The following is an 18,399-nucleotide window of genomic DNA, read 5'->3' on the forward strand; positions in this document are numbered from 1 at the left end:
CTAGCAACCCGCCATTGTTGGCAATGGGGTGCTTGAGTGACTTCAATATTTTGACCTGAACTGACGGACCAATTTGTCTAATTCGCTACTCCAACTCAATCAAGCTGGACCTATAACGACACCAGCAGGTTTTTATCATTTCGCCTCAAGCCGAGTTCACTTGTGTTACCCTATACCCATCCACCCCCCCCCCCCCACCCCACTTCATGCCTTCCCTTCTGTGTCTCATGTTGTATACGCTTCTTTAGCAAGATGGCAAGCAGATAGTTCAATTTCCTTTTGGCTGATCCTCATTTTAGTAATGCCCATGTTCAAACACATTATTAATGTTATGTTACTGCCTTTCCTTCTCCTTCTTTAGTACAAGGGGATCCCCGCGTACAATGCATTATAGGTCACTCCCGTGTATTCTGGGCGGCAAATGTTATTGACTCAGGGAGAGCACCAGTGATTGCAAGAGCCGAAATGGTGCGGTGGTTAGGCTCCAAGGGTATGCAGTGACCTTCCTTCATACCGCTATGGGTACAGCTAGTTTCAGCGTTTTTGGAGTTCCGCATATTCAGTTAATACATTTGGGTGGTAACAATTTTAAGAAGGTTCCCATTATCTAGGTTGAGCACTTCATATTTCATGATTTGTCAATGATCTTGGGAGCCTGGCCTTCGTACTAGATAGTCTGGTATTTCATTGTCCCACGTCAGGCCTGACGTGGTGTTAGGCATTTACCGGCATTTACGAGGCCCGGAATAAGCTAGGTTCCGCGGCAGCAAAAGATTGTGTTCGCAAATACAGGGGGCATAGTTCCATACTTGAGAGGTATGTGGCAGTCCGTGTCTACTTAAATCCAAACTCAAACCGTATGTGTTACAGTGTGAAGCTAGTGTGCAGGAGGGAGGTGACCTCAAGCACCTATCAGTGGCATCACTGCTATCTCATTTGTAATCATTTGGATATGTTCCATGTTTAGTTTACACTGCTCCCGTATTGAAGACAAAAATATCCAAGATGGAGCAGGCAATTTGTGCAATGACGACACTTCCTGCCAACCAGCTGCATGAATCGGATGCTGCAAAGCAGGCACGGGAGAACGCCCGACTCCAGCCTTTTTTGACAACGAAAGAGAATTACAGAATTCCTATCTCACACAGCTCCCAAGTATGCAGGAACGCATTTCCAGGGAAAATCGAGAAGCATAGATGGCGTTTCTCAATGGTTTAGTTTCTAGAACACAGTAATGCTCCACAAATTACTCCATTGCCTGGGTGCCGAAAATCATAGTTTCGGCCTTGGTCTGTTCTATATCTATCTATCTATATATAATAAGATTTTACTCACCGGTAAATCTATTTCTCGTAGTCCGTAGTGGATGCTGGGGACTCCGTAAGGACCATGGGGAATAGCGGCTCCGCAGGAGACTGGGCACAGCTAAGAAATAATTAGGACTACCTGGTGTGCACTGGCTCCTCCCACTATGACCCTCCTCCAGACTTCAGTAAGGATACTGTGCCCGGAAGAGCTGACACAATAAGGAAAGGATTTTGAATCCCGGGTAAGACTCATACCAGCCACACCAATCACACCGTATAACTCGTGATATTATACCCAGTTAACAGTATGAACATAACAGAGCCTCTCAACAGATGGCTCAACAATAACCCTTTTAGTTAACAATAACTATATACAAGTATTGCAGACAGTCCGCACTTGGGACGGGCGCCCAGCATCCACTACGGACTACGAGAAATAGATTTACCGGTGAGTAAAATCTTATTTTCTCTAACGTCCTAGTGGATGCTGGGGACTCCGTAAGGACCATGGGGATTATACCAAAGCTCCCAAACGGGCGGGAGAGTGCGGATGACTCTGCAGCACCGAATGAGAGAACTCAAGGTCCTCCTCAGCCAGGGTATCAAATTTGTAGAATTTTGCAAATGTGTTTGCCCCTGACCAAGTAGCAGCTCGACAAAGTTGTAAAGCCGAGACCCCTCGGGCAGCCGCCCAAGAAGAGCCCACTTTCCTCGTGGAATGGGCTTTTACAGATTTAGGCTGCGGCAGGCCAGCCACAGAATGCGCAAGCTGAATTGTGCTACAAATCCAGCGAGCAATAGTCTGCTTTGAAGCAGGAGCACCCATCTTGTTTGGTGCATACAGGATAAATAGCGAGTCAGTCTTCCTGACTCCAGCCGTCCTGGAAACATAAATTTTCAAGGCCCTGACTACGTCCAGTAACTTGGAGTCCTCCAAGTCCCTAGTAGCCGCAGGCACCACGATAGGTTGGTTCAAGTGAAAAGCTGATACCACCTTAGGAAGAAACTGGGGACTAGTCCTCAATTCTGCCCTATCCATATGGAAAATCAAATAGGGGCTTTTGCATGACAAAGCCGCCAATTCTGCCACCCGCCTTGCCGAAGCCAAGGCCAAAAGCATGACCACTTTCCACGTGAGATATTTTAAATCCACGGTTTGAGTGGCTCAAACCAAAGTGACTTTAGGAAACCCAACACCACGTTGAGGTCCCACGGTGCCACTGGAGGCACAAAAGGAGGCTGAATATGCAGCACTCCCTTGACAAATGTCTGAATTTCAGGCAGTGAAGCCAGTTCCATTTTGGAAGAAAATCGATAGAGCCGAAATCTGGACCTTAATGAAACCCAATTGTAGGCCCATAGTCACCTCTGACTGTAGGAAGTGCAGAAATCGACCTAGCTGAAATTTCTCCTTTGGGGCCTTCCTGGCCTCACAGTACGCAACATATTTCCGCCCTATGCGGTGATAATGGTTAGCGTTCACTTCTTTCCTAGCTTTAAATAGCGTAGGGATAACTTCCTCCGGAATTCCCTTTTCCTTCAGGATCCGGCGTTCAACCGCCATGCCGTCAACGCAGCCGCGGTACGTCTTGAAACAGACAGGCCCCCTGCTGCAGCAGGTCCTGTCTGAGCGGCAGAGGCCATAGGTCCTCTGAGATCATTTCTTGGAGTTCTGGTTACCAAGCTCTTCTTGGCCAACCCGGAACAATGAGTATAGTTCTTACTCCTCTCCTTCTTATTATTCTCATTACCCTGGGTAAGAGAGGCAGAGAAGGGAACACATACCCGACTGGTACACCCACGGTGTTACCAGAGCGTCCACAGCTATCGCCTGAGGGTCCTTGACCTGGCGCAATATCTTTGTAACTTTTAGTTGAGGCGGGACGCCATCATGTCCACCTGTGGCCTTTCCCAACGGTGTACAATCATTTGGAAGACTTCTGGATGAAGTCCCCACTCTCCCGGGTGGAGGTCGTGTCTTCTGAGAAAGTCTGCTTCTCAGTTGTCCACTCCGGGAATGAACACTGCTGACAGTGCTAACACATGATTTTCTGCCCATCGGAGAATCCTTGTGGCTTCTGCCATCGCCATCCTGCTTCTTGTGCCGCCCTGTTGTGTACATGAGCGACCGCCGTGATGTTGTCTGACTGGATCAGCACCGGCCGGTGTTGAAGCAGGGGTCTAGCCTGACTTAGGGCATTGTAAATGGCCCTTAGTTCCAGAATATTTATGTGTAGGGAAGTCTCCTGACTTGTCCATAGCCTTGGAAGTTTCTTCCCTGTGTGACTGCCCCCCAGACTCGAAGGCTGGCATCCGTGGTCACCAGGACCCAGTCCTGTATGCCGAATCTGCGGCCCCCTAGAAGATGAGCACTCTGCAGCCACCACAACAACGACACCCTGGCCCTTGGAGACAGGGTTATCCGCCGATGCATCTGAAGATGCGACCCGGACCACATGTCCAACAGATCCCACTGGAAAATCCTTGAATGGGACCTGGCGAATGGAATTTCTTCGTAAGAAGCTACCATCCTTCCCAGGGCTCGCGTGCATTGATGCACCGACACCTGTATACGTATTAGGAGGTCTCTGTCTAGAGACGACAACTCCTTGGACTTCTCCTCCGGGAGAAACCCTTTTTATCCTGTTCTGTGTCCAGAACCATATTCAGGAACAGTAGACGCGTCGTAGGAACCAGCTGCGACTTTGGAATATTCAGAATTCAGCCGTGCTGTTGTAGCACTTCCCGAGATAGTGCTACTCCGCCGAACAACTGCTCCCTGGACCTCGCCTTTATAAGGAGATCGTCCAAGTACGGGATAATTATTTCGGCCATTACCTTGGTAAATACCTCGGTGCCGGGGACAGACCAACGGCAACGTTTGGAATTGGTAATGACAATCCTGTACCACAATTTTGAGGTACTCCTGGTGAAAAGGGTAAATAGGGACATGCAGGTAAGCATCCTTGATGTCCAGTGATACCATCCAGGCTTGCAATAATCGCCCTGAGCGATTCCATTTCGAACTTGAACCTTCGTATATAAGTGTTCAAGGCTTTCAATTTTAGAATGGGTCTCACCGAACCGTCTGGTTTCGGTACCACAACATTTTGGAATAGTAACCCCGGCCTTGTTGAAGGAGGGGTACCTAGATTTCACCTGCTGGAAGTGCAGCTTGTGAATTGCCGCCAGTACTACCTTTCTCCGAGGGCAGCAGGCAAGGCTGAGGTGAGGTAACGGCGAGGTGGAGTCGCCTCGAACTCCAGCCTGTATCCCTGTGATACTATTTGCAGAACCTAGGGATCCACCTGTGGGCAAACCCACTGGTCCCTGAAGTTCCCGAGACGCGCCCCTACCGCACCTGTCTCCACCTGTGGAGCCCCAACGTCAAGCGGTGGACTCAGAGGAGGCGGGGGAAGATTTTTGATCCTGGGAACTGGCTGCTGGTGCAGCTTTTTCCTTCTTCCCTTGTCTCTGTGCAGAAAGGAAGCGCCTTTTACCCGCTTGCTTTTCTGAAGCCGAAAGGACTGTACCTGAAAATACGGTGCTTTCTTAGGCTGTGAGGAAACCTGAGGTAAAAAATTTTTTTCTTCCCAGCTGTTGCTGTTTGTGTGTTATGTAATGTAAAATAAATGTTTTGTGTTTTGAAAATTTATTGATCTGGACAGCACTTCATTTCTTGGAGTTTTGGATTTTTTGCTTTTTGGGGGTTAACAGTGACCTCTTAAGTGAAGCAGCAGTCCTTGATCTGGTTAATCTATTAATATCCCAGAATCTATTGTTTGTCAGCGCTCAGGCATTCTTTTGTTTCAGAATCTCCATGCGCCTTTTATAGGCAGCATCACCTGTCCACTGCCGGGTTTCTAATACCCTCCTGGCAGAATGGACATTGCATTAATTCTGGATGCCAGCCGGCAAATATCCCTCTGTGCATCCTTTATATATAAGACAACGTCTTTAATATGCTCTATGTTAGCAAACTATTTTCCCTGTCCTAGAGTATTAATATTATCTGACAGGGTATCAGACCACGCTGCAGCAGCACTATTTATGCTGAGGCGATTGCAGGTCTCAGTATATAACCTGAGTGTGTATATACAGACTTCAGGATAGTCTCCTGCTTTTTATCAGCAGGCTCCTTCAAGGTGGCCGTATCCTAAGACGGCAGTGCCACCTTTTTTGACAAACGTGTGAGCGCCTTATCCACCATAAGGGATATCTCCCAACGTGACCTATCCTCTGGCGGGAAAGGGCACGCCATCAGTAACTTTTTAGAAATTACCAGTTTCTTATTGGGGGAACCCACGCTACTTTACACACTTCATTCATTCATCTGATGGGGGAACAAAACACTGGCTGCTTTTCTCCCCAAAAATAAAACCCCTTTTATGTGGTACTTGGGTTCATGTCAGAAATGCGTAACACATTTTTTATTGCCGAGATCATGTAACGGATGTTCCTAGTGGATTGTGTATATGTCTCAATCTCGTCGACACTGGAGTCAGACTCCGTGTCGACATCTGTGTCTGCCATCTGAGGTAACGGGCGCTTTTTTGAGCCCCTGATGGCCTTTGAGACGCCTGGGCAGGCGCGGGCTGAGAAGCCGGCTGTCCCACAGCTGTTTTACGTCATCCAGCCTTGTAAGGAGTTGACATTGTCGTTTAATACCTTCCACCTATCCATCCACTCTGGTGTCGGCCCCACAGGGGACGACATCCCATTTATCGGCCTCTGCTCCACCTCCACGTAACCTTCCTCATCCCACATGTCGACACAGCCGTACCGACACACAGCACACACACAGGGAATGCTCTGACTGAGGACAGGACCCCACAAAGTCCTTTGGGGAGACAGAGAGAGAGTATGCCAGCACACACCAGAGCGCTATGTAATGCAGGGATTAACACTATAACTGAGTGATTTTTTCCCCCAATAGCTGCTTGTATAACAATATTGCACCTAAATTTTGTGCCCCCCCCTCTCTTTTTAACCCTTTGAGCCTGAAAACTACAGGGGAGAGCCTGGGGAGCTGTCTTCCAGGTGCACTGTGAAGAGAAAATGGTGCCAGTGTGCTGAGGGAGATAGCTCCGCCCCTTTTTCGCTGACTTTTCTCCCGTTTTTTTATGGATTCTGGCAGGGGTATTTATCACATATATAGCCTCTGGGGCTATATATTGTGATATATTTGCCAGCCAAGGTGTATTTATTGCTTCTCAGGGCGCCCCCCCCCCAGCGCCCTGCACCCTCAGTGACCGGAGTGTGAAGTGTGTATGAGGAGCAATGGCGCACAGCTGCAGTGCTGTGCGCTACCTTGGTGAAGACTGATGTCTTCTGCCGCCGATTTTCCGGATTTCTTCTTGCTTCTGGCTCTGTAAGGGGGCCGGCGGCGCGGCTCCGGGACCGAACACCAATGGCCGGTTCCATGCGGTCGATCCCTCTGGAGCTAATGGTGTCCAGTAGCCTAAGAAGCCCAAGCTACCACCAGTTAGGTAGGTTCGCTTCTTCTCCCCTTAGTCCCTCGCTGCAGTGAGTCTGTTGCCAGCAGATCTCACTGTAAAATAAAAAACCTAACATATACTTTCTTTCTAGGAGCTCAGGAGAGCCCCTAGTGTGCATCCAGCTCGGCCGGGCACAGGATTCTAACTGAAGTCTGGAGGAGGGTCATAGTGGGAGGAGCCAGTGCACACCAGGTAGTCCTAATTCTTTCTTAGCTGTGCCCAGTCTCCTGCGGAGCCGCTATTCCCCATGGTCCTTACGGAGTCCCCAGCATCCACTAGGACGTTAGAGAAATATATATATATATATATATACACACAGAATCTGAGGGCGCTAGTAACTTATTACAGACAATCAATATAATTAAAAAATTTATTCTTAAAACACAATGTTATCTCTATTTCATATTTTCAAATAACATTATTAACATACAGGATGGATACAACATCAAAAAATTTCAATGTACACCAATTAGGTTTTTGCTCAAATACAGAACCCAATTCAGATATATACCAATCAGGTTTAATCAGATGTAGAACCCGACGCGTTTCGTCCCTTAGGACTTCCTCAGGGGTATTAGATCAACATAAGTCTGAGGCTAATAACTCCAGACGATATCCATATTAGTAAGATCAAGATAAGCCTACACCAATAATGGACCTAATGGACTCATAAACTGAAATCAGAGCGACAATTCCTTTGACTATTATTAACAGTCAAAAATTGGTGAAGTAATTCTATAAACTTAAATCGGAACCATGTACTGTGTGTTTTACGTAACACTGGATAGATAATAAAAAAATTTTGTTGTTGGCCTCAAATCATGTAGTTTGAGTGCTTCAATGCTGCCACCTCTCACAAAGTCCAGTGCATCTGGACTTTGTGAGAGGTGGCAGCATTGAAGCACTCAAACTACATGATTTGAGGCCAACAACAAAAAAAAAATTATAATCTATCCAGTGTTACGTAAAACACACAGTACATGGGTCCGATTTAAGTTTATAGACCTACTTCACCAATTTTTGACTGTTAATAATAGTCAAAGGAATTGTCTCTCTGATTTCAGTTTATGAGTCCATTAGGTCCATTATTGGTGTAGGCTTATCTTGATCTTACTAATATGGATATCGTCTGGAGTTATTAGCCTCAGACTTATGTTGATCTAATACCCCTGAGGAAGTCCTAAGGGACGAAACGCGTCGGGTTCTACATCTGATTAAACCTGATTGGTATATATCTGAATTGGGTTCTGTATTTGAGCAAAAACCTAATTGGTGTACATTGAAATTTTTTGATGTTGTATCCATCCTGTATGTTAATAATGTTATTTGAAAATATGAAATAGAGATAACATTGTGTTTTAAGAATACATTTTTAAATTATATTGATTGTCTGTAATAAGTTACTAGCGCCCTCAGATTCTGTGTGTATTTAGTATTTGTGAATCCTTGCTGACGAGGGATTCTTCTAGAGGTGCTGCTTTTATATCCCGAGCGCAACTTGGTACCATTCTTGTGTATATATATATATATATATATATATATATATATATTTACTTACTTCCAAATTGGTGTACACATGTTTGCATTTATATATGTCTACAGACATTTGTAGGCAAGTTGTTTTTTTACTTTATACAAATGTAAACGTTTAGATTTAGCCAGTTATAAGAGGCCTGCATATAGTATTGGAATGTCTACTCTCTATATGGTTGCTACTTCGTTGCAAATTTGTATACACGTGTTTATTTTTATGTACCGATGCGTCCTCATACATTTAGGGGTATATTCAATTAGCGTCGTATCCATTCCGACATGTATTTGTCGGAATAGATCCGACAACCCCTATTCAATCTCATCTCAATTCGACTTTTTCAAGTCGAATTGAGAGGAGGGACCCAGAGGAGGAGAGGATGGGGGAGGGGGGGGGGCTGCGGGGAGAGCTGCCGACAGACGGAGGAGATCAGCGCTACAGTAGCGCTGCAGGAGGATGTCACACAACCGCCCGACCTCACGGCAGTGTCCACCCGGCTCCAGCAAGCATGACCTCACTTGCTGGAGCCGGGTGAAAGCTGCCGTGAGCGGCGTGGCTGTGTGACATCCTGCTGCAGCGTTGGGCTGTAGCGCTGATCTCCCCTATATGCCCGCGGCTGTCCCCCGTCTCCCTGAGGCTCACCCCCCCTCTCCTCCTCAGGGTCCAACATATCAGTCCGACATTTTTTTATGTCGGACTGAGATGGTCGAAAAGGGGGCCAAAACCGTTTTCGACACAAGCACGTGGATCAGCAGCTATTCCGACGATCCACGTGCTTTTTCGACAAGTCGAATACCTCAACTTATTAAAAATATTGAATAGGTTGTAACCCCTTCCAACCTTAAAAAAAAAGTCGAAAACTGCCGTCTTTTCGACAGACGGCAGCTTTCGACGTCAATTAAATATACTGTCTCAATACTGCCATGTACTGTGCAACTCTAACATTGCGCGTCTTTTTTTTTTTGTGTGTGTGTGTGTCTTAGTTGAAACGCACAAGGAGACTGTGCTGATTAATGTGATGCAGGTTGAGTATCCCATATCCAAATATTTCGAAATACGGAATTTTTTGAGTGAGAATGAGATAGTGATACCTTTGTTTTCTGATGGATCAATGTACACAAACTTTGTTTAATACACAAAGTTATTAAAAATATTGTATTACATGATCTTTCGGCTGTGAGTATATGGTGTATATGAAACATAAATGAATCGTATGAATGTGTACACACTTTGTTTAATGCACAAAGTTATTGAAAATATTGGCTAAAATTACCATCAGGCTGTGTGTATAAGGTGTATATGAAACATAAATGTTATTCTGTGCTTGGACCTGGGTACCATCACCATGATATCTCATTAAGATATGCAATTATTCCAAAATACAGAAAAATCTAATATCCAAAATACTTCTGGTCCCAAGCATTTTGGATAAGAGATACTCAACCTGTATATGACACTTGTATATTGGGTGTGACTTGGTACTGTATATGGGCCCTCATTCCGAGTCGTTCGCTCGTTCTTTTTTTTCGCATCGCAGTGAAAATCAGCTTAGAGCGCATGCGCAATGTTCGCACTGCGACTGCGCGAAGTAATTCTGCTATGAAGAAAGGATTTTTACTCACGGCTTTTTGTTCGCACCGGCGAACGTAGTGTGATTGACAGGAAATGGGTGTTACTGGGCGGAAACACGGCGTTTTATGGGCGTGTGGCTGAAAACGCTACCGTTTCCGGAAAAAACGCAGGAGTGGCCGGAGAAACGGGGGAGTGTCTGGGCGAACGCTGGGTGTGTTTGTGACGTCAAACCAGGAACGACAAGCACTGAACTGATCGCACAGGCAGAGTAAGTCTGGAGCTACTCTAAAACTGCTAAGTTTTTTTTGTTCGCAATATTGCGTAAACTTCGTTCGCACTTTTAAGATGCTAAGATACACTCCCAGTAGGCGTAGACTAAGCGTGTGTAACTCTGCTAAATTCGCCTTGCGACCGATCAACTCGGAATGAGGGCCATGGAGCAGAAAAGAACTTGTATTGGAAAAAAAACGCGGCATTGTACATTGCAGCACTTCATATACAGATTCATATACAGATATACAAGTGTCATACGGAGGTGTAACGAGGGTGGGGCAAGCAGGGCATGTGCCCTGGGCGCCGGCATGTGGGGGCACGAGGGCAAGGCTTTTTGAGCATGCTGATAGCCGCCTGCTTCTGTGCTGTCCCTATCACCACATCAGTCACTATCTCCCACACATAATGCCCGCTGTGCAGCATGCTCACAGTTTCACTTTCTCTTTGGGTCTGGGACTCCAGGTCGACAACAAAAAGGTCGACACACCTTAGGTCGACGCCAATTGGTCGACACACCTTAGGTCGACATGGGCAAAAGGTCGACCGGAACAAGGTCGACATGGAAAAGGTCGACATGAGTTTTTTATGTTTTTTTGGTGTCGTTTTCTTCGTAGAGTGACCGGGAACCCCAATTAGTGCACCGCATCCCCTCACATGGCTCGCTTCGCTCGCCATGCTTCGGGCATGGTGCCTTCGCTCGGCACAGATTACCGTTCCAATCATAGTCCACGTGGATCATTAAGTATGAAAAGGTTCCAAAAAAGAAAAAAATTGTGAAAAACTCATGTCGACCTTTTTCCATGTCGACATAAGGTGTGTCGACCAACTGGCGTAGACCTAAGGTGTGTCGACCTTTTTGTTGTCGACCTGGAGTCCGGATACCTTCTCTTTTATGTCAGGAGGTCTCAGTCTACACTCAGCCTCTGCTGGGTTTATGTAGAAGGTCCAACCCCTAGGACCAGCCACCAATGAGCTGCATTTCTTTCTCCTAGACCCACCCCTCCAAACTCCTGTACGAATATTGTATAACAGTTTCAGTTCCCGTGCATTTACATTAGTATAAGGTGCTGTACCAACAGGGGTGGCCTGGACCAGGAATCATATGCTCCCCTGCGCCAGTCTCATATTGTGCTCCTTCAAGCAAGGCTTAATTTAAAAAGACAATAAATAAAAAAAGTCTCTAATAAGCTCCTGCACAGTACACTGATTGAGCACAAGACCATTTGGATGGAGCTACAGCGCCCTGCATTAAAGAAGCCACAGACAGGAGTCAGGCTGGACTACAAGAAGCAGCTAAGGCAGGTGACAAGTCCATAATTTTACTTTTGACAGTTGCTTTGACTAGATTGCAGCATTACAAGGCTTCTTTAATAGGGGGAGAAAGTCTGTGTCTTTCTCTCCTCCATGCCTCTATCCCCTACCCACATGTCTCTCTCCCCTATGTCTCTCTCTCTCCTTCATGTCTCTCTCCCCTACCCGCATGTCCCTATCTCCCTTCCTTTGTCGTGATTTCTCTCCCCCACGTCTCTACTTCTTTTCACCATGTCTCTCTTTCTCTTCCATGTCTCTACTTCTTTTCCCCATGTCTCTATTTCTCTGCCCCATGTCTCTCGCTTTCCCATGTCTCTGTCTCTCTTCCACGACCTTATTCCTTTCCCCGTATGTCTGTCTCTCTTCCACATCTCTAATTCTCTCCTCCATCGCTGTCTCTCTTATATGTTTTTATTTATCTCACCCATGTCTCACGCTTTCCCATGTCTCTATTTCATTGCCCCATGTCTCTGTTTCTTTCCCCATGTCTCTGTCTCTTTTCCATGTCTCTATTTCTCTCCCCCATGTCTCCGTTTCTCTCCCTGGTCTCTCTCTCTCTAACTCTCATGTCTCTCTCACTCTCATGTCTGTTTCTCTTACCCATGTCTCTCTCCCCCCATGTCTCTCTCTTTCTCTTCCCATGTCTCCCTCTCTTCCCATTTTCCCTCTATCTCTTCCTCTCTCTCAGCTCTGGCAATGGCTTCCACCCTGTCATCAGTGCACAGAACATCTCATTAGGACCCCACGACTTGATTCAGCACCTACATTTCTCTGTCTCTCTTCTATGTCTTTACTTCTCTTCCCCATGTATCTTGCTTTCCCATGTCTCTGTCTCTCTTCCACATCTCTAATTCTCTCCCCCATGTCTCTGTATTTCGTACATGTATCTTGTTTATCTCACTCTTGTCTCACGCTTTCCCATGTCTCTATTTCATTGCTCCATGTCTCTCTCTTTCCCATGTCTCTGTCGCTCTTCCACATCTCTTTCTCTCCCCCATGTCTCTGTCTCTCTTCCACATCTCTCTTTCTCTCCTCCATGTCTCTGTCTCTCTTCCACATCTCTATTTCTTTCCCCCTATGTCTGTCTCTCTTCCACATCTCTAATTCTCTCCCCCATGTCTCTGTATCTCGTTTATTTATCTCACCCTTGTCTCACGCTTTCCCATGTCTCTATTTCATTACTCCATGTCTCTCTCTTTCCCATGTCTCTGTCTCTCTTCCACATCTCAATTTCTTTCCCCATGTCTCTGTCTCTCTTCCACGTCTCTCTTTCCCATGTCTCTGTCTCTCTTCCACATCTCTCTTTCTCTCCTCCATGTCTCTGTCTCTCTTCCACGTCTCTATTTCTTTACCTATGTCTCTCTCTTTCCCATATCTGTCTCTCTTCCAAATCTCTCTCTCCCCCATGTCTCTCTCCCTCCCATGTGTCTGTCACTCTCTTCTATGTGTATCTCACTCTTTAGCATGTACAGTATCTCTCTCTCTCTCCCACGATTCTCTCTCATTTCCCCATGTCTCCTCTCTCTCTCCCTTGTCTCTGTTTCTCTCCCTGGTCTCTCTCTCTCTTTCATGTCTCTCTCACTCTCTCTCCCTGCCATGTCTGTTTCTCTTCCCCGTGTCTGTCTCGCGCTCATGTGTCTCACTCTCTCTGCCCCATGTCTCCCTCTTTCTCTTCCCATGTCTCCCTCTCTATCTTCCCATTTCTACCCTCTATCTCTTCCCATGTCTTCCTCTCTCTCAGCTCTGGCAATGTTTCCACCCTGTCATCAGTGCACAAAACGTCTTTTTAGGACCCCACAACTTGATTCGGCTCCTACATTTTTGTCATCTCCTTGGCCTAAATGATTAGAATGCTGCTCAAAGTCTGGAATGCCTGTTCAGTTTCTTGCCTGCTCCCTCTGATGGTTCCCATCAACAGCATATCTGGTACCATTACTCTCTGTAGGATGGGTTGTCCTTCCTGACTGGATGATCCTTGCTTTGAATGTCAGGGCTTCTAACTGGACACACTGCATCCAGTGTGTTGTTCTGGGCCATGTGAAGGTACTATACTGGTTAGCTAGGGGAGAAGGGGTGCCATTTTATTAATTTGCCCTGGGCGCCATCAACCCTAGGTCATATATCAAATTAATCAGCACACTCTCCTTATGTGTCCTAGTCACATTTTGTTTTGGCACAAAAAGAAGCAAAGAAAAGCCAGAAGATTCTCACACGACCTGACGTGCCAAGAGGGGCTGTTTGGCGTGACTGCAGCAAAGATGTATGAGGACATATGTGTATGTACTATACTCTATACTGTGCACAGTTTATGCTGTCAAAGGCCTAGGCCTATTTTTGTGCTATAATACAAAAAGCAAAAAGTAATCGTCAGGACGGGGTCTTGCCCCAACTGGTTGTAGATGTATGGGCTCCTTACACTAATATGATGTAATATTATACTATTAGAACAGCGACATGATCTGAATATCAACATGGACAAACTGTCGACACTCACAATGCTAACAGGCACAATGCGGATAGTCCAATTAAGGTAGACTATGGTTAGGGGCTCAAATCCACTTAAAACACTTCCTCGACATGCTGATTATCAACTTTATGTCAGTGCCGACATTTGACATATCGACATATGGTCCATATACACATTTCACATGTCGGCATAGCATCCATGTTGACATTCTGAATGTCAACATTTTGCAATGAACCCTCCCCTAAAATGGAGCGCATGTAACTGTAATGCACAGAAAAGGGTCTATTGTTTCTCCACTTGAGAACGTACTTTTGGAAAACGCCCCTGGTAATCCTGATGTAAATTTTCTTCTTCTGCATATTTCCTCTTGAAGTAGGCTACTTTCGACGTTGTTGATGGATTTATTTTTCTTATGATGTACCTGTTCAAAAAAAAAAAAAAATCACTATTTATTAGACTTCATTTTGCATAAAACTCCAAGATTTAAAATAATAATAAAAAAGCCGTCTGCAGATTAAGTATAGGATTTTCTTTATAGGCCTGTGATCTAACTACAGTATAATTGGTAGGAATTCAAGATTATTAAGATACATGATTTTCGCTTGTACAGGTTGTTTTGGAACAAAGTCTCTGTGTTAGCCCCCTCCTCTGTAATAGGCAGAGCAATAGACTCTTGGCACTAGAGTCACTAGGAGACCCTAGCATTGTCCCAGAGTCTAGTGCGCATGCAAAGGTCTCTGGGAAAATGCTGTGGCAGACATTTTCCCTGTGATTTCCCTACTGCGCATGCGCAAAACACTGGAGAAATGGCGCCGCAACATTTTTTCCTATGGTTTCTGCAGCGTTGATAAAATGGGTGCAAGGTGTGCGATGTGAAAGTGGAGATGCATAACAATATGATTATATTAACATACAAGAAGTTTTCATACAGAGGAACATGGGTACACAACATAGATGCTTTGGGTTCCAACTCACAGGTTAACAAATCTAGCTTTAGCTGTATATTCAATTGGCTGTGAAAACGCGGTAATTTACAGCGAGTAAACTTTTCACACCTATCGCACGAAAAAAGTGCCGCTTTCCACCAGTATGTAGCATCCTGTTTTTCAGCCTATCCAACTGCAAATGTGCAAAATCGGATGTGCACAATAATTCTTGCCGGGAAAACCAGAGAAAAGTGTAAATGAAAATGTGGAAATCTGCCTGTACCCCCCAAAAAAAGTTAACCAGGGTTAAAATCGGGCACAGTTGGGTCGCTGTTCTAATGCTGCTGCTATACAAACAGGATCAGTAAGTCCTGTAAACCACAAAAAAAAAACAATACAAAAAGCAGCGCTAAAATTGAAAAGGTCTAAAAACAGATGGATGGGATGAAGAGTACGAGATTTAATAAAAACAATTCATATAACAATGGTTAAAAAAATAAGATTTTACTTACCGGTAAATCTATTTCTCGTAGTCCGTAGTGGATGCTGGGGACTCCGTAAGGACCATGGGGAATAGACGGGCTCCGCAGGAGACAGGGCACTTTAAGAAAGAATTTGGATACTGGTGTGCTCTGCCTCCTCCCTCTATGTCCCTCCTCCAGACCTCAGTTAAAGAAACTGTGCCCGGAAGAGCTGACAGTACAAGGAAAGGATTTTGGAATCCCGGGCAAGACTCATACCAGTCACACCAATCACACCGTATAACTTGTGATAAACTTACCCAGTTAACAGTATGAACAACAACGGAGCAACAGATCAACCCAGATGCAACCAACATAACCCTTATTTAAGCAATAACTATATACAAGCATTGCAGAAAAAAGTCCGCACTTGGGACGGACGCCCAGCATCCACTACGGACTACGAGAAATAGATTTACCGGTAAGTAAAATCTTATTTTCTCTAACGTCCTAGTGGATGCTGGGGACTCCGTAAGGACCATGGGGATTATACCAAAGCTCCCAAACGGGCGGGAGAGTGCGGATGACTCTGCAGCACCGAATGAGCAAACACAAGGTCCTCCTCAGCCAGGGTATCAAACTTGTAGAACTTTGCAAAAGTGTTTGAACCCGACCAAGTAGCTGCTCGGCAAAGCTGTAATGCCGAGACCCCTCGGGCAGCCGCCCAAGAAGAGCCCACCTTCCTTGTGGAATGGGCTTTTACTGATTTTGGCAGCAGCAATCCCGCCGCAGAATGAGCCTGCTGAATCGTGTTACAGATCCAGCGAGCAATAGTTTGCTTTGAAGCAGGAGCACCCAGCTTGTTGGGTGCATACAGGATAAACAGTGACTCAGTTTTCCTGACTCTAGCCGTTCTGGCTACATAAACCTTCAAAGCCCTGACCACATCTAGTAACTCGGAATCCTCCAAGTCACGAGTAGCCACAGGCACCACAATAGGTTGGTTCATATGAAAAGATGACACCACTTTTGGCAGAAATTGCGGATGGGTCCGCAATTCCGCCCTGTCCATATGGAAAACCAGATAGGGGCTTTTATGTGACAAAGCCGCTAATTCTGACACACGCCTAGCCGAAGCCAAAGCTAATAGCATGACCACCTTCTACGTGAGAAATTTTAACTCCACGGTTTTAAGTGGCTCAAACCAGTGTGACTTCAGGAAACTTAACACCACGTTAAGATCCCAAGGTGCCACTGGAGGCACAAAAGGGGGCTGAATATGCAGCACTCCCTTCACAAACGTCTGAACTTCAGGAAGAGAAGCCAGTTCTTTTTGAAAGAAAATGGATAGGGCCGAAATCTGGACCTTAATGGAACCCAATTTTAGGCCCAAAGTCACTCCCGACTGTAGGAAGTGAAGGAAACGGCCCAGCTGGAATTCCTCCGTAGGGGCATTCCTGGCCTCACACCAAGCAACATATTTTCGCCATATACGGTGATAATGTTTAGCCGTCACGTCCTTCCTAGCCTTTATCAGCGTAGGAATAACCTCCTCCGGAATGCCTTTTTCTGCTAGGATCCGGCGTTCAACCGCCATGCCGTCAAACGCAGCCGCGGTAAGTCTTGGAACAGACAGGGCCCCTGTTGCAACAAGTCCTGTCTTAGAGGCAGAGGCCATGGGTCCTCTGTGAGCATTTCTTGCAGCTCTGGATACCAAGTCCTTCTTGACCAATCTGGAACAATGAGTATTGTTCTCACTCCTCTTCTTCCTATGATTCTCAGCACCTTGGGTATGAGAGGAAGAGGAGGAAATACATAGACCGACTGGAACACCCACGGTGTCACTAGAGCGTCTACAGCTATCGCCTGAGGGTCTCTTGACCTGGCGCAATACCTCTGTAGCTTTTTGTTGAGGCGGGATGCCATCATGTCTACTTGTGGCAGTTCCCACCGACTTGCAATCTGCGTGAAGACTTCTTGATGAAGTCCCCACTCTCCCGGGTGGAGGTCGTGCCTGCTGAGGAAGTCTGCTTCCCAGTTGTCCACTCCCGGAATGAACACTGCTGACAGTGCAGTTACGTGATTCTCCGCCCAGCGAAGAATTCTGGTGGCTTCCGCCATCGCCACCCTGCTCCTTGTGCCGCCTTGGCGGTTTACATGAGCCGCTGCGGTGATGTTGTCTGACTGAATCAGCACCGGTCGGTCGCGAAGCAGGGTCTCCGCTTGTCGTAGGGCGTTGTATATTGCCCTCAGTTCCAGGATGTTTATGTGAAGACAAGTCTCCTGACTTGACCACAGACCTTGGAAATTTCTTCCCTGTGTGACTGCTCCCCACCCTCGGAGGCTTGCGTCCGTGGTCACCAGGACCCAGTCCTGAATGCCGAATCTGCGGCCCTCGAGAAGGTGAGCACTCTGCAGCCACCACAGGAGAGACACCCTGGCCCTGGGGGACAGGGTGATCAGCCGATGCATCAGTAGATGTGATCCGGACCACTTGTCCAACAGATCCCACTGAAAAAGAGAAGAACAATTCCAGACGCGCTGTCACAGCTGCCAGCAAGGGATTGTCAGTCCCAATACAGAGTTTTTACAACAAAAGGCAAGTAAGCCGGCGCTGGCTGTCTTTCCAATAATTAAAACAACTATGGATGATTAAAAAACACTTGTATTTATTAACTGACACTAATTAGTGAATAAAAACATGAATAAAATATAAAATTCACACAATCATATAAAATTAAGGGCATATATGGAGCTGAGAAAAAATTCAAATGTGCTGCTAATGAGTGTCCACTGAGGATCCCGGACTAGAACACTGGACAAAAGTTCCCTGGGGAAGAGAAATGGAATACAGCTGGTTTTACCCGTATATGCGGAGGCTTCCAATTGCTTTTGAAAACAGCAGGCGAGCTGTATCACTTGTATTCAAGCTGGGTCTCTCCGATGAATGCTGTAATTGATATGTCCCACAGAGAACAAATCCAAGGCAGGTGTTCCAAAATAGATTGTCAAAAGTCCATATCTGGATCCTGTGATGAAGTGGAGCACTGGTG

At 46.1% G+C, this 18,399-nt stretch overlaps 1 long non-coding RNA gene across 1 annotated transcript in view; it reads right to left on the reverse strand.

The window, feature by feature from the left end:
• LOC134980249 (uncharacterized) overlaps positions 1-18,399 on the reverse strand; it is a 74,200-nt gene that overhangs the window by 12,213 nt on the left and 43,588 nt on the right. Inside the window, exon 3 of the long non-coding RNA XR_010190362.1 lies at positions 14,269-14,380. This is a non-coding gene — a long non-coding RNA (uncharacterized LOC134980249). The remainder of the gene's footprint in view (positions 1-14,268; positions 14,381-18,399) is intronic.

The sequence above is a fragment of the Pseudophryne corroboree genome, chromosome 12 (assembly GCF_028390025.1).
Source record: "Pseudophryne corroboree isolate aPseCor3 chromosome 12, aPseCor3.hap2, whole genome shotgun sequence".
Classification (NCBI taxonomy): Eukaryota; Metazoa; Chordata; class Amphibia; order Anura; family Myobatrachidae; genus Pseudophryne; species Pseudophryne corroboree.